At 41.2% G+C, this 25,288-nt stretch overlaps 1 protein-coding gene across 8 annotated transcripts in view; it reads right to left on the bottom strand.

The window, feature by feature from the left end:
* The window catches only part of NCOA1 (nuclear receptor coactivator 1), a 261,529-nt gene extending 240,100 nt beyond the window's left edge, over positions 1–21,429 (bottom strand). For 6 of the 8 annotated variants that reach the window (XM_079940466.1, XM_079940461.1, XM_079940462.1 and 3 more), the window contains exon 1: positions 21,083–21,429. The gene's annotated coding sequence lies outside the window, so the exon portion shown is untranslated. Of the gene's footprint in view, positions 1–20,562; positions 20,674–21,082 lie in introns of those variants that run through there. The other 2 variants (XM_079940464.1, XM_079940465.1) reach the window with 2 other exon arrangements.
* Positions 21,430–25,288: the final 3,859 nt, after the last annotated feature.

Genomic DNA, 25,288 nt, shown 5'->3' on the forward strand with positions numbered 1-25,288 from the left:
AAGGGACTTCCCTGGTGGCACAGTGGTTAAGAATCCGCCTGCCAATGCAGGGGACACAGGCTCTATGCCTGGTCCGGGAAGATCCCACATGCCGCAGAGCAACTAAGCCCGTGTGCCACAACTACAGAGCCTGCGCTCTAGAGCCCGCGAGCCACAACTACTGAGCCCGCATGCCACAACTACTGAAGCCTGTGCACCTAGAGCCCGTGCTCCGCAACATGAGAAGCCACCACGATGAGAAGCCTGCACACTGCATCAAAGAGTAGCCCCCGCTCGCCGCAACTAGAGAAAGCCCGCCCACACAACGAAGACCCAACACAGCCAAAAATAAGTAAATTAAATAAATAAATTTATAAAAAATAATAAAGAAAAGATAAACACGTTTAAAAAACAAGAATGAAGTATTGATACATGCTACAGTATGAATGAACCTTAAAAACATTATGCAAAGTGAAGGAAGCCATACACCAAAGGTCACATAGTATATGATTCGATGGTATTTTTTGGGGGGTGGTGGGGAGTGAAATAGTCTGGTACTAGCGATGATAATTACGTAATTTTGCAAATATACAAGCCACTGAATTGTATACTTTAAACGGGTGACTTTATGGTATGTGAATTACATGTCAAAAACAATAATAAATAATAATAAATGAGAAACCTTTATTGGAAATATCACAATGAAATCCTAGATATTTTGCCATAATAAATATAGTATGGCAACATGATTTCCAAAGTAACAGAAGAAATGGAAGACGCACAGAACCAAGAAAATGAGTCCAGGTCAAGGCCTGGGGATTTCTGGTAAACACATTACCAACATTTAGCAAAAACAAAGCATATATCCTTACACTCTGCATGCCTGGCCCAGGCAGACGTCAGTCATCAATCACAACACCCTCTGCCACGGAACTGGGCATGGCCATAGATCTCTTCTCAACACAGTTCTCCATGTACTCATGACCAATATCATAATTGATAACAAATTACTGAAGGTTAGACCTAAAGGTACTAACTTCACACCTATTTCTTTCTTGGTCTGTTACACATACGATTATTACTGTTCTGCACTTCACTGGTTTTATTAATTATAAAATACTTTAGACATACAAAAAAGGTATTTTGGGGGAAATAATTTTAACATACATAACATACCCACTATCCAGCTAAAGAAATATGACATCACAAATTCAGTTAACGCCCCCCCCCCCACTTTCAATAAATATATTATCCTTTTAGAAAAAGAACTGTGACTATATACTCTTGTTCTCTCAGTTAAAAATATCTGTACAAAGCCTATACACATGTCCCTTGGAGTAAAACCAAGACATCACTATTCACCCAGAGACTCTTAAGTGATCTCTGACATGTGACATTTACCACACATAAAACCTCTATCACTGTCAATTTTAACAAGAGAAGGAAACTCTCCCACATGTCAACAGCCATAGTAATGGAAACAGAAGTTAGAAAATTACCAGAGGGTTCTTTCCGTCCAAACTTCTCACTGTCACTTAGCCAAAGGCAAAGACCTCCATTATCCACCTTTCTTTGTGTACTGTCCATCCAGCACACTTCTCATTTTAACATCTATAATATTTTTCAAGACACTTTCACACACAATATCTCATTAACCCTACAAGATAGATAAGGCAGCTATATTTATACCCCAATTTACAGATATGGAAGAACAAAGCAATTAAGAGCACAAGCTTGGAGTCACTCAGGGCTTGAATCCCCGCTTCATTACTTCTCAGCAAAGTGAACTGCAAAATAAGATACCTGGCTTACAGGGTAGTTATGAGGATCAGATTACACAACATATATAAAGCACTTAGCACAGAACCTGGTGTAAAATAAGCAATAAATGAATGATAGCTGCCGCTACTGTTATTGTTGTTAATTATGCAAGATCAAACAGCTCCTAAACAAGGAAGCCAAGACTGGTCTCCGAGTCTACACAACACTGCATCATTCTCGAATGATCACCAGGAGTCCTATCTGTACAGAGTAGATGCCAGCATTTCCAGGCAATGCTTCCCCATTCTCATCTAGACACCATGGTGATCATTTTAGGATTTTAAGAATAGAACGCTAATAGCAATACTCAGAGCTGATAACATCACAAAAAGACAACTAGACATTATGTGTGTCTCATAATACCACCTATAAAGTCATCTTTCCCCCTCCCCAAATTAAACCTTAATCAAGCTTCTATATCAAATTACCAATTTATAGGATATACAAAGAGGGTAGAGAAACATGTTAAACTAAACAGAAATCCAGACTATAAGAAATTCTATAGGACAAGCTGAAACTGTGCACCTGAGATTGGGACTTGAACCCACGTGCCAGGACTCAAAGCCAGCTTAAACCCAGATTGGGACTTGAACCCACGCGGCCAGGACTTGAACCCGGCCAAAACTCGCAGTCTTCCAACTGAGGTCACACACCTGGTTTCAGGACTTAATGAAGCTCAGTTTCTTATCACAGAAAGAATTCAGTGAGAGACAAAGTGATAGGTAAGAAATGGATTTATTTATAGAGAAACATACTCCACAGACAGAGTATGGGCCATTTCAGAAGGTGAGAAAGGCCTTGGGAGAAACACACTCCACAGGCAGAGAATGGGCCATCTCAGAAGGTGAGAAAGGCACCAGGGTATGGGGTTGTCAGTTTTTATAGGCATGGGTCATTTCATAGGTTAACGAGTGGGAGGAGAATTCCAGCTATTTTAGGAAGGGGTGGGGATTTCCAGGAATTGGGCCACTGCCCACTTTTTGATCCTTATGATCGATTCTTCAACAGACAAATTAAAAAAAAAAAAGCGGGGGGGGGGGGCGAGGGCGAGGGGAGAAGAAATCTACAAGTTAAAAAAATACTTAAAAGACTTTTCAATCAATCCTGATGTCAAAACAACTTCTTTTTAATTCTCTCCCCAACAAGGCAATAGCATCAGCCCCATTACACATCTCTGCTTGAGGGAGAGAATATGCTAGTGACATAACCAGAATATATGGGAATATTTTAGGCTTTGGGACATTTCCTTTTTTCCCTTGTACATCAATAAACTGGCATTCTGATTTTTAAAAGAAAGACAGTAACACATACAGCCTTTACTCTTCCTATGTTACACCTATGACAAAAGTCTTATTCTCAAGCGTACTTTTAAAGACTACAGGTTTACAAGTTCTTAACGTGATCCTCCCCCCTCAATCCCACCCCCCAAATCTACAAGAGAAGGCTGAAGCAAAGGTCAAGGGAAAAAACAAACAAGAAAAGTCAGGAGGAACACTTTTGTAATTGAAGCTTAAAAGAAAACCCACACCATCAACAGGATTAGCTGTCAACAGGAACGTTCCCAGAAGTAACCCATCCTATGATGCGATTTGAGATATCTTAATGAAAATTATAGCACCTCCCTGTCATCAAGAAGCAGCCAGCTTAAGGTAAATTAAATGAAAATTCATCTGACGTTTCAACATGGGCACATGCTATAATGAAGATTACTTGTTTATTTCCATATTATTCTAAAAAAGATTTGAGACAGCTCACAGAATGCATTAGAATTAAAAAGAAAGAAGTCGGTGCTCTGTGATGACCTAGATGGGTGGGACGGAGAGGGGGTGGGAGGGAGGTCCAAGAGGGAGGGGATATATGTATACAGGTAGCTGATTCACTTCCTTGTACAGCAGAAACTAACGCAACATTGTAAACCAATTATACTCCAATAAAAAAAACTCCGTTAAAAAATAATAATACATCAAAAATAAATAAAATCTACTTAGTTTTATTTAAAACAAACAAACAAAAAAGAAATGACAAGAATGGGGCAAAGAGAAAACGAAGGAGGAAAATAAAGTCAGAGGTAAGTTTATCACACAAACTATGTGCCACAAGGTCCTATACAGTTGCAAGGAAAGGGCTGCACAGCTGACTGAGCTACCTTGCAAAGAGAGAAATACCGTAGGTTATAAGAGTCACGATGACTATGTAATACAAGCAAACCGGCTGGTCAAAGGAAGTGCAGCTTTCCTGGTACCCAGACCTGGGAAAAAAAACTTACTACACATTTTTACATGGGTTCTAATAATGATAATAATGATTAAAAATGATGATTTTTTTTACATTCTTTTTACATGGGTTCCAATACTGATGATGATGATGATAAAAATGATAGCAGCTTGAACTATACATTTAAAAATGGTTCAGATGGTAAATTTTATATTATGTGCATCTTACCACAATAAAAAAAAGCGGGGGGAGGGGAACAACAGCTGCTCATTTTCACTGCATGTGTCCTGGGCCAGGCACGTTCTAAGCATTTTATATGTTTAAAGTCACAAAATTCTCACAACAACCTTGTAGAGGTAGGTACAATTATTATCCCCATTTTATAGATGAGAAAACTGAAGCACCAAGAGGTTAAATAACACACAACTAGGAAGTAGCAGTGCCAGGATTCAAGCCCAGGAACTCTAACTCCAGAACCCTAACCATTATATCACTCCTCTTCCATAATGTTGCCTCCCTTTTGGGCAAAAGCATTTGCCATCAGCTAAGAGCAGTATTTGTCCATCAACTCTTAGCTCATTTTGTGTTGTCTTTGTACTCCAGATCACCAGCTAATAGTCATAGTAGTAGCAGTAGTTACAACATCAACAAGGGCACTGAGATAAAGGAGATAATATCCTCACAAGAATTCTACAATAAGAGGTGTACTAAATCTTATAAAACTGTCTGTTTTAAATGCCCTCAATCAAGGTTTATTGCATTACACCAAATAACAATTCTGTAAAAGTAACTCTACCCCGGTCTAAAACAATGCAATCAATATATGTAGCTCTGGTATTCTGGCTTGATTCAATCAAAAACTGATTGTTTCTAAAGCAATGGATTGACTGTGTACTATTTAAGCAATTCTCAAAGAGTCCTGTTTCTGACTACGAGGTTTCTGATAAGAATTGGGCTGCAAAGTACGTGAATACATACTTGCTGGAGTAAAGCTATTCTGTACTGCCAATTACAGGTAAACTATATACTTTCATAGTCAATCAAGTACAGAGTTAGGTTAATATGCTCTTAGGAAAATTAAGGAACCTAACCACTAAAGATATCTAAGTATGCAGCCAACCCACCTCTCCACGGGGGTTTGCCAAGAAAATAGTTTCTTATAGGGCCAAAATTTTCCTCTCAAAGTGGTTCTGATCCAGCACCAATGGACAAATGCTTAATTGAGTCCCAAAATTCTATGTAATCACAATGATTTGGACCTGGAAAATTCTCCAAATGAGAGTTTCTCAACTTTTAGCTCAGCCATAAAATCACCTCAATTAAGTACGCATAGACTATCCAATTGAGACATGTACCCCTTAGCTAAACAAAGTTATATAGGCAGCTATACAAAGTTATCAGGCATAAATCAATTAAATATTCAGGGATATCTGTAAATAAATAAATAAGATGTGAGTTTTGGATTAGTAGATATCTCACATCTTTCTTTTTGAAATATCTAGGTAACAGGGTCAGCTGTTTACCAAGACCATCCCTAATTAGTATAAAAACTACATCATAAGTATAGTATGGCTAGGAAGCAATCAAAAAAGACAAGAGGCCCAAAAGGAAAATGAAAAAAGTATGAACAAGAGAGCCTTAGGGGAAAAAATCCAATATACAATAAATATCTGATAAGATGATCAACTTTATCAATAGTCAGGGAACTTCAAATTACAACAATGCTTTATACCAGTCTCACCCATCAGATAGACCCAAAATAGAAATGACTGATAATATCCAAAGCTGATAAAGTTAGGGGAAAGCAGCAACTATCATACACTCTTGGTGAAAGCATAAAGTGATATAGCCTTTGTAATAACATTTTGAAAGGACATCAATTTTTTAAATAGGCATAACCATTAATTCCATAGGCGTGTTCTCAGACACCTGCAAAAACAAGTGCAAACTGGGACATTTACCAAAACATAGATTGCAACAGCAAAAAACTAGTTTTTAAATGTCTATTAAGAGAGAGATGGTTAAAAAAAACTATAGAATATACATCTAATGTAATGCTATGCAGCATTTTATGCAAAGATAAAACAGCTCCTTCATGTTTTCATGTTCTGACATAGAAAGATTCCCATGATATTAAGTTTTTTAAAGCCTATAACAATTCAAAAAGTATGATCCCGTGCGTAGTGGGGAGGGAAGGAGAGGGATAGCTGCCAACAGAGGTCTGAAATGGTCAGGACTCTTTCAGTTCTGAGAGAAACCCAATTCAAACTCACACCAGCAAGTCAGGCAACTGAGTAACTCATTTAACTGGGAAATATAAACTGGATCTACTTTAAGGTTCAAGTGGATCCAGAGGCTCCAATGACTCCCCATGCTCACACATGCGAGCATGTGAGAATGTGTATGACTGTGCATTTTTAAGTGTGCCTGTGTGTAAGAGAGAGTTGGTCAGCTCTGCTTCAGTCTGTATGTTGGCCTCATTCTTTCCCATGGCACATAGGCTTCCTTCATTTGGCCAGGCACACTCTATGTCAGCTTAGCAACTCCAAAGGAATGAGCCTGTCCCTCATCCAATATCTGTTTTTCAGTCTCAAGGAAGGGGTCTGAACCTGCTTTAGTCATATGGCCATCCTGCAGTAGTCACTGTGTCCAGAGGAATGGAACATTATGACAGACCAAGCCTAGGTCACATGCTCACCCCCTGGCCAAGGGGTAGGATACTGCAACCTGAAAAGGAGGTAAAGGAAATACTAGACAGCCTAAATCTATACAGCCTAAATTACCAGCTATCATATGATTCACTACAGAGACTTTCACCTTTTAACTCTACGTACTCCCATTTCTTGGAGTTTATTATTTGAATATAGTCATGTATTATATATGATTTATTTTTTAATTTAAAAAGGAAATAATTATTAGAATGCCGTCAGAAAGAAAGCCTAAGGTCTAAAAAGTTCAGTTTAGGGCTTCCCTGGTGGCGCAGTGGTTGAGAGTCCGCCTGCCGATGCAGGGGACACGGGTTCGTGCCCCGGTCCGGGAAGATCCCACATGCCGCGGAGCAGCTGGGCCCGTGAGCCATGGCCGCTGAGCCTGCGCATCCGGAGCCTGTGCTCCGCAATGGGAGAGGCCACAACAGTGAGAGGCCCCCGCACCGCAAACAACAACAACAAAAAAATAGTTCAGTTTAGAATTAAATTGAGGGGAAAATAAGCCTCATGTATAAATAACGATGGGGGCTTCCTAGTCCTCCACACTTGGCCAACATTTTAACCACTACCCAACGGTCCTTATCAAACCAAGTATTAAAAAACAAACAAAAAAATGGAGGAAACAGATTTTAATTAATTAGCAATATGTTGATAAGAGGGAGGGAAAAGACCTCTAGGGACTGTAAAGAGAAATTTTATGAAATCCTCAGAGAGCAAATGGCCTTCAATAGTATCTGAAAGCCCTTTATGACCCCTCTCACTTCTCTCACCTTACAATCAATCTTAAGAGTACATGTACAAATATTCTGGATCCGTTTTACTGAAGCCAAAGAATCTCTTTCTACCTGTTTCAAATACCTACTCTAAAGATGGTAGCAAACCATCTAAACTAAAACAATTTATAATACCTACACCTAAAGTAGAGACAGTAAAAATGTCTCCTTTAATTACCCCAAGAGCTACCAGTCAACACTACAAGTTCTTTTCACAAATAAATTTAATAATAAAATCCCTATTTATACTGACACACAGAAACAATTCTTTACTTCAATGATTCCAAGTAGGGCCTACCAATTCTAGTATTCATCTCTCTGAATAAAGCCAATTCTGCTATAGTGAGGCAAAGACATTTACTGCTCATTGAATATTCATTTCTTGCCCACATGCCTGGCTCCGTAAGTAGTGCCCTGTGACTTCTTTTGGCCAACGGGCTATAAGAGGAAGTGACATGGGTCACTTCAGGGCCAAAGGCCTAGTAACCAAGGAGGCTCCATGTTCAGATAATGCACCAAACATATGTACTTTATTATTCAACTACAGAACCCTTTTTTTCATATTCCATGAGATGATGCTATAAGCATCATTTCAAATCCTAGAAATCTAACTGAAATTCCATTTCCTCCAGGAAGCCTACCCAGAGCATGCTCCTGGCATCATCAGTAACACACTTATATGTATACTGCAGGTAAAGAACTATGAAAAGCACTGTGGTACTGGCACACAACTAGTACAATAAATGGCCTCTACTTTCTATAATGTACAATGTGGTTGCTGAGAAAGAACACATGTCAAAACAGAAACAAATATAAATGATAATAAATAAATTTCAAGTGAGTGCTAAAAATAGTAAGTGCTAGAGGAGTTTCCACATATCTCAGTTAGCAACTAAGTAAGCTAGTTAGTTCTATACTCCCTTATGATATCTTTTATATTATTTTTTAATTCATGTATGATTGAAAGCAAATGAGACTCCTTATAAGGATCATTATCTCCCTGAAAGGCAGAAACCCTAAGGTATAACTACTTCACGGTGCCCCATACTAACCATTCAAACAACAATTATTCAATAAATCTTTATTTTCTATTGAGAAGAATGTGTTGAAAAATTAAACAGAAATGTAGTATTCCTCAAGACATAAGGAATTTGTGTCTCCGGCATGGCTAAGGAGAGAGCCGAACGAACACAAGCTTTTCTGTTATCCATGGCAAGTGGAGCGCTACACTGGAAAACAAAGAGTCACCAGGTTACCCCAGACTTTTGAACATAGCCCTTAACAGCCAACTTCTTATGCTGTAGGACTACATGCTCTCCAAGCAATATCTGGTTTCCAATTCAATTTCCCAAATACCCTGAAGCCAGTAAAGAGGATCCCTAGATATTATGTATGAGTATTCCAGGCACACATTAAAAAAAGGCCTATTTCTCTAAGTACATTAATAAGTAGTATCATGATTTAATCAATATGACTTGCCAAACATTTTAATATCTACATGCATAAGACATTGCAGAGGACAGAATATAAACATGATCCCCTTTGCCATTCTCATACCCTAACTTGGGAGATAGGACACATGAAAACAAAAAAATTCCATGGAGTATAAAGGCAGTATAAAGTGTCAAATTAATAATAAGGAAAATAAATATTAAAAGAGTTCAAAGAAGGAAGAGATTATTTTCTAATTTTATAGTCTGAACACTTAACAAGCAAGGTGGAATATGAGCTGAGCTTTAAAGGATAAATAGAATTTCAAGAGGTATAGACTAGGATAAGGGAGAACATTCCAAGGAAAGGAATTATAAAGGAGTGCAAACAGAGATGCCCAAGGGATGTGTTAGGGACAGTAACTGACAATTTTACTTTGAACAGTTTATTGGGGGAGACTAGTGGGAAATGAGACCAGAAAAGCAAGTTGGTGCCAGACACTGGAAAGCTTTAAATGCCAGGCTAAGGAACTTTATCTTGACAATGATGAGGAGCCATTGAAGGGTTTAAACAAAGTAACACAGTGAAAAGCAAAATTAGGATCATTCCAAAACAAAATTTAGGACACACTGAAGAAGGAACTCACTGGGGAGAGTGAGACCTCCCTGGGATACTATGGCAAATATCAGGCCTAAAGTATCAATAGAATGATGACAGGAGAAAAGGAATAGATCTAAAGAGCTGACAGAACTTGGAAAGTGTTTTCAGCATATGTCAAATCAGACCTTAAGGACTCTAAAAAGCTGAGATTCAGATGCTACAAAGAGGTTAAAGCCACAGGAACTGTGAATTCCAGCCTACCCAGCAGGGTCTCCCAATACTTGAATTGATGCTGGGCTCTTCTATACATATATTCATTTCCATCTCCACACTCATACAAAAGATCCACTCTTTTTCACTGGGATTTGGGGGAACAGAGGTGGGAAATTATATATAAAAGCAGCCAAGTGACGAAGGCCAGGTAATTGTGCAACAAACAGATAGGAGCTCAAACATCTGTAAAGGCCAAAGGCATTGCGATCACATCTATTGCAAAATGTAAAAACAGACTGCAAATCCAGTCATACTGTGGGCCTGAGTAATGATCAGATATATCCATTAAACTTGGCAAGAGAATAAGACTGCATGAATGGAGTTATTGAGGTCCCAGTCCTTAAAAAAAGAGGTTCTTAACCTCTGGGGAGGTCATGGACCCTTTTGGGACCCTATGAATTTCTCTCCAGAGAAATGCACAGACTCATAGAATTTTGCATATACATAATTTCAGAATGTTCACAGACACCCCCCACAAAGCCTATCTAGAGACTCTTAGTCCATGAACTCCAAGGGTTCTTACTTAAAAACCCGTCCTAAGCTTGGTGATTAAGAACTGATTATCTGTTGTAACAAGCATGTTGACTGGAAATGATGTGACTTAATAGGGCACGTACAATTATTAGTGTGTTCTATGTAATATTAATTGTATATGTTACACATGGGTATCTATGTGGTAAAGAATGGTATGTACGGTGAACCAATTATCTATTATGCAACATTAATAGTTTAATGGACGTGCTTATGTGCATGGGGTAAATAATGTATGATTATACACAGTATGCATTATGTACGATAAAGCACGTATGTGTGAGTACATTATGACTGGGTAGATCACCGAATGCACAAAATACATAGCAACGGGATTATTTAGAATATATTCTTTTTTTTTTTCTTTTGCGGTACGCGGACCTCTCACTGTTGTGGCCTCTCCCGTTGCGGAGCACAGGCTCCGGACGCGCAGGCTCAGCGGCCATGGCCCACGGGCCTAGCCACTCCGCGGCGTGTGGGATCTTCCTGGACCGGGGCACGAACCCGTGTCCCCTGCATCAGCAGGCGGACTCTCAACCACTGCGCCACCAGGGAAGCCCTAGAATATATTCTTAATACTAGCATAGCACATGATAATGTTTCACTGTTCGTGTGTAATTTTTCAAGGAGCAGTTTAAGTAGAATTTCAGCTTTGGGTGCTGGTGCTGGAGCTTCTTTTGAGTCTTAGGGAGAAGTGTTATTCTCCTTTTCTGATTTGTAAGACCAGAGTAATAAATATATTACAGAGAAAAAAAAAATCCTTCTTATAAAACAGTGATAACTATTTCTATCATATACCCCACAGTTAAAAAGGTTTTGAGTAAGAAGCCATATATGTACATTTATTTATAATTTATATACATTGCCCACTAGACCAATAAATTATGTGCCTTATAAAGAATACACAAAAATGGATATGTAAAAGAATGACATTTATTATAATAAAATAAACAATTTTTAAACATTTAATTTACCTATTGATGACACGGCTTTATGCTCTCCCTGATAAATATTGTTTCTAATACTACCACCATTTTTGGTGAGAGTAATGTGATGAACACTATTATTTTTAAATTTTGCTTTCATATTTTGTAATACAGCAACTTAAAATGCTAGCTCTAAATTCAGTTCATTTTTATAATAAGTAACTCTTTTATTTGGTTTTAATGGTCATCATAGCCAAAAAACATACTTCACAAAGATGAGTATAACCAAAGGGAAGAACTGCATCACTTGCTGTACTGAATAAAACATGAATTTCAATTTTCAATCCTCTTCACCATTTATGTAAAAGTTTTTGCTAAAATTCAGGTAGTGCATTTCCATATTTCCTGATGACAATCAGTTGTTCTTACTAACTCATCAGATAGTATTGCCTTTTTTATATTTTCAGTAGATGGGCCCAAAACCACTAAAATGCGTCTCTTACAAGGTCTTCATACAGGTTAGAAAATTTGGTTTTCAAGTTCAAGTATACATATAAAAACATTCTTAAAGTTTTAACATCATTTTCAGCAATTAAATCCAATAATGATGGAAATAGTCCCAAATATACATTTTCAATAACCTCTCTCCAAAACACTGAATTTTATTTTGTTTTGAAAGGTAGTTACTTTTTGAGTCACTGTTAAGAATTTACCATCATCCCAAAGGGACAGATTTAGTGGGTTTATTTTCATAAATATCTGCTAGGTAGTATACTACTCACAGACACTTGTCAGAGAAAAATGTCAACAAATTTTGGACATTTGTATTTTTGTGAAAGAAAAATTAATAAGTCATCTTTAAATTAGACAATTCTTAAGCCCTTTACCTCAAGATGACCAGTTAACCTGTATGAAATATTTTATAAAAAATCTGCTTGGTGACTCCCTACTGTAATACAATATATGTTTAGTCTACTATTTAAAATAATAAATCTAAAACTGCAATTACCCAGGCTCCTATAAACTATAAAACATCACAGCAGACTGAAAGTAAAGAAACTAACACACCTCTAATATTTCTCTGATAATTTTATGTAAACCCTACTGTAGAGACCACTGCTCTAAATGTGCCTGGGCTCCCAAGGGTCAAAGCTCTCCATGAGTCCCTTCCAACCAATTTCCCTGGCATGCTATGGAAGTTCAAAGGAGTTATCTTTAAAGGTACTCTAATTATATTGTACCCATCTCTGAATTACTACCAGTTGGCAAAAGACACAACTGCAGTACATTCTATGACATCAGCTGTCTTCAACACTGTTCCCTCAGTGTAATGTTGGTTAGCAATTCAGTCAAATAATAGACAGGGCTGGAACAAGGTCCAAGACTCTTCATGACATATCCTGCCTTAAATCCTTTTTGGAACATGGCAGGGTATAAATAAATCGGTAAAATAAATCATGAAATATATTGAGAGCCAGGGGCTTTCACCTTGTATGACCAATCTAACTTATACAGTGACACATATTTACATAAGGAGATGACATTTTTACACTTGAAAAACAAGCCCACTGCATCATCTTAAGAATTCCAAATGGTAACACACTGTTTAAAGAAATAGCTACTGCTTTAAAAAAATTTTTTTTTAATTTTTAAAAGCATAAGACAGTGAAAAAGATTTTGTACTAACTTCTATCAAGAAAAAAAAAGTATGTTCTCAAATATACATAAAAATGCGTAAGTTCCCAGTGTGGTAAGCCTTACATATGGAATCATTTCAAAAACTATGAAAATATAAGATTTGGGGTGTAAAACCCGCCAGAAAAAGATCCACATAGATTTGGAAAACTGGCACTTCTCATTTTCATCCAGATCTACAAACGTCACCGTTCCTGACCACCTCCCTCCATTAAAATCATTCAATGTCTTACAACTGCACCTAGAACATCTGGTTCCCTCTCCCACTTCAGCTGGTGCCACCCTCCCGCTTGCACTTTCCCCCTTTATGATTCCCGAAATAACCCCAAGCGTCTCTGTCCTTTCATCTTTGCTATTTAATCTTCCTGAATATACTGCTCTCCTCCCCCTCACTCACACAGAAATCATCCCCTGCCTTCAATGTTCCTGTTCACCAGGAAGTCCACCATGAAACCTGCCCCTATCCCTTTCAAATGAAAATAATTGCTCACTCTCCTGATTCCTCAAAGTACTATTTCAGTACCTCTCCCACAGCACTCATCACATTTAATTAGTAATATAGGTATCTGTGTGTCGTCTTATCACCTCTCTTGGGTCATCATCTCCTTACGGACAGGATCTATATCTTATCATTTAACTTCCCTATCTTTTAACAACACAGCACCTTGAACAAAGTAGGTACTCATATAACTATGTCTTGAATGAATGATTGAGTGGCTACTTAGAAATTCAATTACAGACTTCCTGTACCATCTGGAATGGGGAAGGAGGGAGGACTTAGACTTTGTAGAACAAATATCTTTTCCCTGGTTTCCTCCAAACAAACTCGGCAAAGTAAAGCCAGTATTACACATACAGGTACTTTCAAAAGGCAAGGACATTTCATCCTTCAACTATCTGGTCAAATATGGCATGATATCTGTGTATATGCAAACATACTCTCACAATAGAATATCTTCTACTGTTAAACAACCGAATCTATGCCTGATAATAAAAGCATGTAAATGTTTTAACCATATAAGCAAACTAAAAATGTAAGATGTAATATATTAAAGCTATAAGAATAAGACCAACCATTCAAAATACAAGTGGAAACACAGAGAATGACCAAGCAATTTATTCCAAATGAAAAAAATACCCTAAGCTTTAGCTATTTAAATACTAACAAAACATGAGAGGCAGAATTTTATTGCTAAGAATCCAAACCAACCATTCAAAGATAAGCTTACCTAGACAGAAGCACCAAAAAATCAACATTACTAAGGTACAAAGGTGAGATCAGAAACAGCACAAAAATCTTAAAGTGATACTTTCATTAAGTAACTGGTACATCGGCTCCTGGATCATCAGAAAGCAATGGGGATGGCAGCAGTCTCTACTGCACATGTAGACAACAGAAAGGAGTCCAGAAAGTAACAGAGGGTTACAGTGTGGCCAAGTGTGGGGAGCACCTTGGAGAGAAGCCAATTTAGAGGTATGCTCGTGATTTCAGGTCAGAAGACCTGGACTCAAATGTCATCCCTAATACCTACAAGCTGTGCAATCTTATACCAGCCACTTAACTTCCCTGAGCTGCCTTTCCTTGCTTATAAAATGTAACATATAGAGCAAGCACAGTACCTGAGTACACTGTGTCTCGGAGACAGTCCTCAATAAATATTTGCTGACTCTGAATGAGGGCCATACAAAAAAAGCCAACATTTCTCTCCAGGCACTTTTGTACTTTTTGAGACAGCAGCCTTAATTAATTCCTGATTAATACCTTATTACAATATTTGACAATTTTTGGCCGAAAAACAAAAATATGCCTTTCCTACTAGCTTACACATTACTCAAAATCTTACTAAAATTATTAAAATTTTAAATCTCTTTGTAATAACTTTCAAATACAAGAAGTAACTCTCATAAAGAAGACTGGGAGCCAAATACCTGGGTTCTTGCCCAAGTAAAGACACTAACTATGTGACCCATGAAAATTACTATATTTGTCTGGCCTTAGCCTTCTCATCTATAATATTAACAAGGTTGTTCCAAATCACCATTAAGGGCCCTTTGCTCTAAATGTTGTGGTTCATGCCATCTCAAGGATTTTCTAATCTAATTAGGAAAGCCAATTCAACATACACTAAAAAGAGAAACTCTTCCAAAAAAAAAAAAAAAGAAGAAGAAGAAGAAGGAAAGGAAGAAAAATTTATTATACAGAACAAACTGATCCTTAAAAAGCTAAAAACAGGGGCTTCCCTGGTGGCGCAGTGGTTGAGAGTCCGCCTGCCGATGCAGGGGACGCGGGTTTGTGCCCCGGTCCAGGAAGATCCCACATGCCGCGGAGCGGCTGGGCCCGTGAGCCATGGCCGCTGAGCCTGCGCGTCCGGAGCCTGTGCTCCACAACGGGAGAGGCACAACAGTGAGAGGCCCGCATACCGCAAAAACAAACAAACAACAAAAAAGCTAAAAACAGAACTACCATATGACCCAGCAATCCCACTCCTGGGCATATACCCAGAGAAAACCATAATTCAAAAAGATACACGTACCCCAATGTTCACTGCAGCACTATATACAATAGCCAGGACATGGAAGCAACCTAAATGTCCATCAACAGACGAATGAATAAAGATGTGATACATATATACAATGGAATATTACTCAGCCATAAAAAGGAACGAAATTGTGTCATTTGCAGAGACGTGGATGGACCAAGAGACTGTCAGAGAGTGCAGTCAGAAAGAGAAAAACAAATATCATATATTAATGCATATATGTGGAATCTAGAAAAATGGTATAGATGACCTTATTTGCCAAGCAGAAACAGAGACACAGACGTAAAGAATAAATGTTGGATACCAAGGAGGAAGGGGTGGGGTGGTGAACTAGGAGACTGGGATTGACATATATACACTACTATGAATAAAATAGATAACTAATGAGAACCTACTGTATAGCACAGGGAACTCTATTCAGTGTTCTGTGGTGACCTGAATGGGAAGGAAATCCAAAAAAGAGGGGATATATGTATGCATATGGCTGATTCACTTTGTTGTACAGAAGAAACTGACACAGCAGTGTAAAGCAACTATACTCCAATAAAATTTTTTTTAATTTAAATGAAAAAAAAAGAACAAACTGGGTAATCGATGCTAAAGAAGTGTGATACAAATCAAGCTTTCTAGAGAACATACCAGCTTTGACTGTTCTTGAAGGTCATGCGATAAAGGAAAAAGGAATACAATTTAAATAAAGAAACGAAACATGTAAAATCAAAGAAGCAAGATATCTACAAGTGATTATAATACTTTCTTCACTTGTATAGCACTTTACAGTTTACAAAGCATTTCTGCATACGCCATCTGCAGCAAATTTTCTGGAATGAGAAATACAAGAACAGTTTAAATGATTTACATTTGATAAATTTGTCCAGAGAGTCTCCACTAAAAACAATAACATCAAAAAATATTTCAGCAAAGAATTTTTTCAACATTTATATGTAGGATGAATTAGAGAGGCAAATGCATGCAGGCAAACAGCTATAAACCTACAAATCATAGAATTTCAGCACAAGAAGAAATGTGAATTCAGACCAATATGCTCATCTAATGATAAAGAAACTCAGGCCCACAGAGTTCATGTGATGCTAGTTACTCCATGTGCAAAATGACAGGAGGACCAGACTGTAGAGGCAGAAATAAAGGGGGAGATGCAAGAAACTGCAAAGAAAAGAATCAGATAATCTGATGATGGATTAGGCAGTGATGTGTTTAGGTTATGGAAATGTAGAAAACATTATTAAAGTCTTAACTACCTGCCAATCATTATGCTAGACATATCTTGTTATTTAACACAATAAGTTAATTTAAAGGTCACAACAATATGAGTTTAAGTACATTATTCCAATTTTAAGCACGAAAACCTGAGGTTTACTGTGGCTAAATAACTAGCCCAAGGTTACATCCACTAAGTAAAAGAGCCAGGGCACCATTCCCGTGTCTGAAGTCAAACATCCATTCTCAAAAGCAGCTTAAAAACTGCCTCAAAATTACAAGGCAAAAATGAAGTAGCACTCTGGAAGCATTGGATAAACCAGTGTTATTAGACTTCTGGCCCTGTTAATAGGTGTATTTCACTTCTGTGCTTGCACCTATTGTTATGGATCTCATCTGTCTGTTCCCAGTGATCAGGTCCAGGACTTCTCAGTAAAGCCCAACTTCCCACCCTCCACACTGAAACATACCCGTGGGGAGAGATTAGATCAAAATATATCTAAGATGAGGGTGACTAGACTGATTAATGTGAAGTCTTCTACAACTCCTCCAGTGACTATAGCTTCTGTTTTGGCATAAGCTATTTATCTTCAAAATATGATAACTATACTAAGCTTTTCTAAAAGCCTGTCATTTCAAGGAGCCTCAAAAATACTGTGTTGCAGATGGGGGAATGGGGGAGGAAGCATGGATTCAACAACCAATTCTACTTGCATTTCTAGAACCGGACTTAAATGTTGGTGTCAGTGTTTTGTAATAATTCTTCTTATTCAACCATGTATCTTGCAGAAATATAAAATAATAACTTATGTTAATCCAAATACTGTGCACCCACAAAACATCATCTGGAATTCAACTAAAGGAAAAAACCTGCATCTCCTCCTTAAACTAAGCAACCAAGAATGGTACACAGTTGCCATTAGGCCATTTTATGACCTCTGACCCCATATGTTGAGAGAGAGGCGCAAAGTCTAAGTAAAACACAAAGAAGAGAGACAGAAAGGCTTGAAATGACTAGACCTCACCTCCAATGGTAAGAAAAAAGGTTAGAGACCATAAGGTCCATCCTTAGTGACCAATAACCAAAAGCTAAGCTACTGGTTAACCTGGGAGAGAAGCAATGAAGAAGTCCTTTCCTACAGTCTAGTCTGTCCAACTCATAGGAAAGTTGTACAAGGTGGGGAGAAATTTGTATGGTTCTGCAGCCCAAAACTGGATATAGTGCTCTGTCATTCAACTCCTGAAACACATGCACTTCACCCAATCCCACACTCTTCTGCACCTGATATTTGGAAGTAATGTAAAATGGAGCCCACCACATGTTCCTGGACCTATGCTAGGAAAGCAGCTGATGGCCCTCTGAGAATTCCTGTGATTATCACAAGCAGAAAGTAAAAATCACTGCCAAGACAATAATGAGAATCCTGGGGACCTCCTCGCCCCATGACTTAAGAAGATTCTACTCGGTGGTGTATGTGTGTGTTGACCTCCCATACTTGCCCTAAAATGAAAGCTATTTTAGGCCATATGGTTTAAGACCAACCAACCCCAAAAATATGCAACATATTCAAACAATGTGGAGCCCTTGGGGGATAGGGCAATAAAGACAAACTTAACTAAGGAACAAAGGTAGTATGTAAGAGAAGTTATGTGAAATCGATGAGGACAGAGATGTCCTTTAAAAAGAATTATAAACCATACTCTGATATACAGTCCAATAGAGAAAAGATTTTCAAAGAATGTCCAATATCCTTTCTTCCCCACTCCACCTTTCAGCACCTCTATACCACCCTCATCACCTACTCAACATTTAGTCCTGGTGAAGACCAATCACTGGATTAGCAGGATCAACAGTACATGCAGAGAACATTCCATCCTGGGAACAACATTTTAAATTATTTAGGCTTGTTTAGCACCCTTCTGTATAGAGTAAAAGCATGAAATTTTGCCAGTGCTTTCACAATATACACCAGTCAGCACCATAGCAACCCAATCCTCTGCCCACCAAAAGATTAACACATACAAAGAAAACAGGAAATTCAACAAAAATTAAAGTTTGACCCTGGACTCCCTCAACAGTTAAATTGTCTTAAAGAGTGGCAGTATCTTTATACCACACCCACTTCATGCTACCCTTACAGCTTCCTGGCATAAGCAAGTTCTTGGTATTATACAAACTGCTGCTTCTGTTTCCAGCCCAGATTTCTAGAAATGAAACCCTGGAATTGAAGGAGAAAGAAAAACAAATGTTGGCAGAAAGAGGCAGGAAAATGCATTGTCTATATAATCCCAGTTTAAGTGGAACAATCACCATTAGTTCCATCAAGCACTTTTTTTCAATAAAACCACTTACCAAAAATGCAGATCTAAAATACTCCCTTGGCTTAAACCACACAAAAAGTAATTTAAAAGACACAATCCTACAGATTTTCTCAGAAGGAAATGAGAAAAAGATCAACTATAAACTATGTAAAATTCAAATTCTGCACCTTAAAATTCAAACTTCATTGTGAGTTAAATAGATGAAATAAATAACCACTGCAAAATGTTTACAAAAATCAAACCAAATGCCTGTTCTTATAAGCAGCATCCCTGCATTTTCTCTCCAAACCATATATTCCCTATTCAGGCCCCCCTTTTGATCCATTGTTCCCAAAGGATAAAATCTGAATAAGAAATAGAGGGAAACCATTTCCAACGCTAGTTCACAAAACCAAATTAGACCCTTCCACAGAGTACACGAGATAAAAAAGAAACACTTGCAGTTGCATCTGTTTATGACATAGCTCAAGGAATGCCCATTTATTAAGCTGAATCAAACCTCACTGCTACTTTTAACCCAAAACTATTTCTAATTCAAGAGCCAAAAGACCCAAGCAAACACTCTTTTTATATTATTCTCAACATGAAATCTGACCTCCTTCCTACTACATCACAGCTTCTGTGAAACAAGCTGAGAGGCCCCTTTGGCCAACTTTTTTTTTTTTTTTTTTTTTTTTTTGAGACTAACCTTCAACCAATTCCAAAACTGAAGACAAACCTCAAACAAATTTAACCCCTGAACTCCATCCCTTCAGCTGTACAGTATAATCTAAGCTTCACCGCAGCAATGTTTTACACAGACACTTGAAGATTTCTTAATCACTGAAGTGAAAGCCTCAGCCCTCACAAATCGTCGCCACAGAGATTACTCTTGGCATCAACAGAAGGTGCTGGGACTGCAATTCACTCCAGAACCCTTCATTCACCACCATCATGCTCAGCATTAAAAAGTCACCGTCTCAAAAGAAAAAGAATGTCACCTTCTCCACAAGGACACCTGCCTCTTCAACACCTACAGTGAACGAAGAGAGCCCAGCCTGAAAGGCTAAAAGATCCTCCAGCTTAAAGTTTTCCTCCCCACCAAACTGCAGCCACAGCGGCACGGACTCTCCTTGTCACACATACAGGCTTTATTGTCAAACCCTCCGTCTCCCTCTAACATCGTCAAGCGAGGCAGTGTCTAGTCTACGGGAGTGACTGCTTTAAAAACAAAAAACAAAAAACAACACAGCTGGGTAGTAAGAGCAGGGACCCTGGTGTCCGGTTTCTCCATTTCTCTTCCAAGCGACTAGGGAATGGCTCGAGTTCTGTCGCTGACCATTAACCCATCCCACTTCTCAGTCTTCCAGCCAACATGTTTGCTCCCCTTTCTAAATCCTTTCAGCAGAATCCGACGAAGGGGACCAAACCCTAAACATAACAGGAAAATCTCACTTATCCATCCCGTTTCTGCCTCCGAAATGCCTCGTCTGGAGAAGGGTAAAGCAAGTGCGCGGGGGTAAACAGAAGCGCCGTCGGAGGCTGCGCTTACAAGAAGACTTGCCACGGTCATCCCCATTTCGCAGTCCCGGCAAGCGAGACTCAGAGAGGTTACCGGGCTTGCCAAGGTCACCGCGCTCGCCGGGGCCGAGGGGCGCCCGCGCCGACTTCCGGCTCCCCCTCTCGGCGGCGGGGAGCGCCCGCGGGCTCGGGGCGCCTCTCCCCACGCCGGGCCGGCGGCCGCGAGCCTCGCGCACCCTCCGCGGATGCTCGCCCCGTCCGCTCTTAACTAGGGCAACTGGGAAACGGGGCAGGGAAGTCGCTGCTGCAGCAGTTTCCATCCGCGGCGCAGCCCCCAGCTGGTGCCCGTGACAGCTGCGACCTCCGCCCCCTCCAGCCGCGCGAGGCCGAGGGAGAAGTCGGGGAAAGTGGGAGGGGGAACGGAGAGGAGAGAAAGGAGAGCGGCGGGCGGAGGGGCACCAGCTGCTCCCGCCCCCTAGGGCCTCGGCGGCCGCGCGGCTCGTGACAGCTGCACCCACCGGGAGGCTCGGCGCCCGCCGCCTGCCACTCACCTGCCGCCGCCGCCTCTGGGCCGCGCTGACGGGCGCCGCGCTCGCCCGCGACCGTGGCGGCGCCGCCGCGGCCTCCGCCGCTGCTCGGGCTGGGAGCCCGCCGCCGCCGCGGCTCTCCGGCCCCCTCCTCCGGAGCAGGAGTCCCCCCGCAGGGGGATGCAGAACGGACCGGGCGCAGGCTGCACTCGAGGGAGCAGCAGGGAACAGGGCAGTCGAGGCGCTCGAGGCCGCGGTTCAGCCGTCTGAGGGGAAGGCTCAGAGAATCGCCTCAGATTCCCGCTCGCCTGGCCTGAAAAACAGGCATTTCAGCCGCTCTCCGCGGCCGCCATGTTCTCCTCCTCCTCCTCCTCGGCTACCGCCGCCGCCGCCGCCGCCGCCGCCGCCACCGCCCCCCGCTCGCGGCCCCGCCCCCTCCGCGCCCCGCCCCGCCCCGCCCCGCCGGCTCCCGGCCGCCCCGCCCACTTCCCGCCGTCCTGCCCTCTGCGCTGCCCCTGCGCCCTCCGGCCGGCCGGGTCGCCGCGATCCGGTGCCCGCGAACTCCGACGGCGCTCCAGGGGCAGCCAGTTCCCCGCCCGCCGGGCAGCGAAACGAGGAGTCGCTCCGCGCCCTCTGCCGGCCGCAGGCCCGAGGGAGGGCTGCCGCGGTCCCGCCCCGGCCCCCGTCCTAACGAAGTGTGGGAAAGGAGGCCCTAACTCTTCCCCTCCCCTCGGGGCGTTCCTATGACTGCTGCCGGGAAGCCGCCTCGAACCCCTGGGTGCTTTCAGCTAGGCCGCCCGGCCTGCAGCCTCCCGCTGGCTTGATCTGTCCGGGAAGGTGTGGAGCGGCGAGGGGCGCAGTAGACCCGGGTGGAGTGGGTTCTGGCCTGTCCCTCCGCTAATTTCTTGTATTACTTTGAGCGAGACACATCCGCAGCCCTTTTTTTATTCTGTAAAATTGGGAGTTGGTTGCCTAGATGATTTCACAGGCTATTAGATAAGGGAAAAGAAAGATCATCTGCCCCCTTCGTTTTACAGATGAAAAGATCTGACTGACGCGTCTGGCTCTGCAGTTCCATGAATTACCCAAAATGTTTGTCATTGACAGAGCTTTCCCCTCAAGGGGGCCCACACCTTTCTTCTTTTCTACTCGGTTTTTAAATTTTATAATGGCAGTGCTACTTCCAAAAGTGGAGTGTTCCTTGTCATTAGAGGAATCAAACAGCGGTTGAACAGGCTTTCCGAGCCTTATCTGGAAAGCATCCCTCATTCCAAAGGCTGGCAATATAATACCTATCTCTCTCCCCGGGTTGTCCGAAGGATGAATGGGTCGCTGGCTGCGGAGGTGCTTTGTAAAGCAGACAGCTGTCCTTTCCTGCATTCTTATTCCCAGGTAGCTGTCTGCACCTACCTCAATCCTGTCCTACTGTTGTTGTCTCTCAGTGTTTTCTACTCGAGAGCAACCTGTAGAAATCTTTAAACCCTTCACAGTCCTCCTAACTGAAACCTGACCTTGCCTTGAAAACACCAACCTCCCTGGCACCTCTCTGATTCAGTGAGCAACTTCTTCCAGAGGCATGTACTCCATCCTGCCATCATTCACTGCCATACCCTAGATCAGGGGTCCCCAAACCCCGGGCTGTGGACCGGTACCGGTCGAGGCCTGTTAGGAACTGGGCCGCACAGCAGGAGGTGAGCAGCGGGCAAGCGAGCGAAGCTTCATCTGCCGCTCCCCATCGCCCACATTACCCCCTGAACCATCCCCCGCACCGTCTGTGGAAAAATTGTCTTCCACGAAACTGGTCCCTGGTGCCAAAAAGGTTCGGGACTGCTCATCATCCTATTCTGGACTGCTCATAAACCAACCTTTAGTCCACACCCCACATTCATCATATATTCGTTTATTCAGGGACTTCCCCGGTGGCGCAGTGGTTAGGAATCTGCCTGCCAATGCAGGGGACGTGGGTTCGTGCCCTGGTCCAGGAAGATCCCACATGCTGTGGAGCAACCAAGCCTGTGCACCACAACTACTGAGCCTCTGCTCTAGGGCCTGCGAGCCACAGCTACTGAAGCCCGCACGCCTAGAGCCCGTGCTCTGCAACAAGAGAAGCCACCACAATGAGAAGACTGCGCACCACAACGAAGAGTAGCCCCAGCTCACCACAACTAGAGAAAGCCTGTGCGGAACAATGAGGACTCAATGCAGCCAAAAATAAAAACAAACAAACAAACAAACCTCTTTACATATTCATTAATTTGATTCTTATTACTGGAGCCCTAGGTGCATTTCATTAGCTCTTGCCCTCAACTAGTTTAGCAGGACATCTAGCCACCTACAGAGTCCCCATCCCCAATAATCACTGAAAATACCCAGAGCTATGTATCTCTCAATCGCCAGGTTAATCCCCTTCTGTAGAACATACCTCCCAGTCTAGTCCAGTCCAGACTGTATGAAGAGGCCTACAAACATAACCATGTGTGCAGGTAACGCTGTCTCCTGTCGGGGCTACACGCTGGTCACTGCTGATTGCCAGGTCCAGTAGATACTTCAAACCCCCACCCCATTAGATGGCCTTCCTACAGCGCTTCATACTGTGAAGTCCTCCTTTTTGAAACTCTCCTCCCCTCCCCTGTCTTCTACATCATTCTCTTCTCTCTTTGCCTGTTTTCTGAACTTCCCTTCCCTAGCACTTTTCTTTGCTGTTCCTTTTCCACAGAACCATGTAACATTGGTATCCTCAAGGTTTAATTTTTTTTCCCACCTCTCTTCTCACTTAGATTGACTTGGTTTTGTTTCCACGGCTTCAACTGTTAATAACACCTGCATCTCCCTCTCCCAGCCCCCACCCCTACCCCACTCTGCAGCCCAGTGTCTTAATTAACTTTTAAACATCCTCAGGACAGGCAGTGCTGAGATTTTGTTGGATGATGAGTGGAACTTAAGGTATTATTTATCTTGCCATCCATGGACACTAAAGAAAGGACTTTTCTAGGGTGAGACTCCTTCATAAGTAAGGTCCTTTGACTTTCTTCTCTTTCCTCTACGTTTATAATCACTTATAAACAGTTATAACCCACTTTTTTCTTCTTTTTTTATTGTGTTAAAATACAGATAAAATTTACCACCTTAACCATTATTAAATATGCAGTTCAGTGGATTAAATACATTCATACTGTTGGGCAGCCATCAGCACCATCCATCCCCATAACTCTTCTCATCTTGTAAAACTGAAAATCTTTACCTATTGAACACTAACTCCCCATTCTTCCCCTCCCTGGCAAGCACCATTCTATTTTGTCTCTATGATTTTGATTACTCTTAAGTACCTCAAATAAGTGAATCACACAGTATTTGTCTTTTTGTGACTGGCTTATTTCACTTAGCATAATGTCCTCAAAGTTCATCCATGTTGTAGCATATTGCAGAATTTCCTTTTTTAAAGCTGAATAACATTCCATCATATGTATGTACCACATTTCGCTTATCCACTCATCTGTCAATGGACACTTGGGTTGCTTGTACATTTTAGCTATTGTGAATAGTGCTGCTATGAACATATGTGTACAGAGATCTCTTTGAGACCCTGCTTTCAATTCTTTGGGGTATATACCCAGAAGTGGAATTGCTGGGTCATATGGTAATTCTATGTTTAACTTTTTGAGGAACCTCCATACTATTTTCCACAGCAGCTATACCATGTTACATTCCCACAACAATGCACAAGGGCTCCAATTTCACCACATCCTTGCCAACTCTAGTTGTTTTCTGTTTTTTTATAGTAGCCATCCTAATGGGTATAAGGTGGTATTCCCTGGTAGCTTTGATTTGCATTTCCCTAATGACTAGTGATGTTGAGCATCTTTTCACGTGCTCATAACGCACATTTCTCTTTCCCAGTTGGTCTCTTGTCATTTCAACACCTCTCTGGCTCCATCTAAGTTTCCTAAACAGGCCCACTTCCTTAACTCCAACCAACCCCCTACCCCCAGAGCCATTAATACAGCGGCAAAAGATTTGTCAGTTAGATTTGCTTCCTGAACCCCACACAGCCTCTTTGAAATCCATTTACTTTACCTATTTAAGCAAAAGTTCCTTTACTCCCAAAGTACAATGCCAGTCAACAAGTAGGACTGACCTCAATTAAATAAAACTGTTTTGAAGAGATTTTTTTAAATGAAAATGTAAGACAGCATTTAACTTTTATAGCCCAGACAGGTCTGGTTTTAGTCA

The sequence above is a fragment of the Stenella coeruleoalba genome, assembly GCF_951394435.1.
Source record: "Stenella coeruleoalba genome assembly, chromosome: 13".
Classification (NCBI taxonomy): domain Eukaryota; kingdom Metazoa; phylum Chordata; class Mammalia; order Artiodactyla; family Delphinidae; genus Stenella; species Stenella coeruleoalba.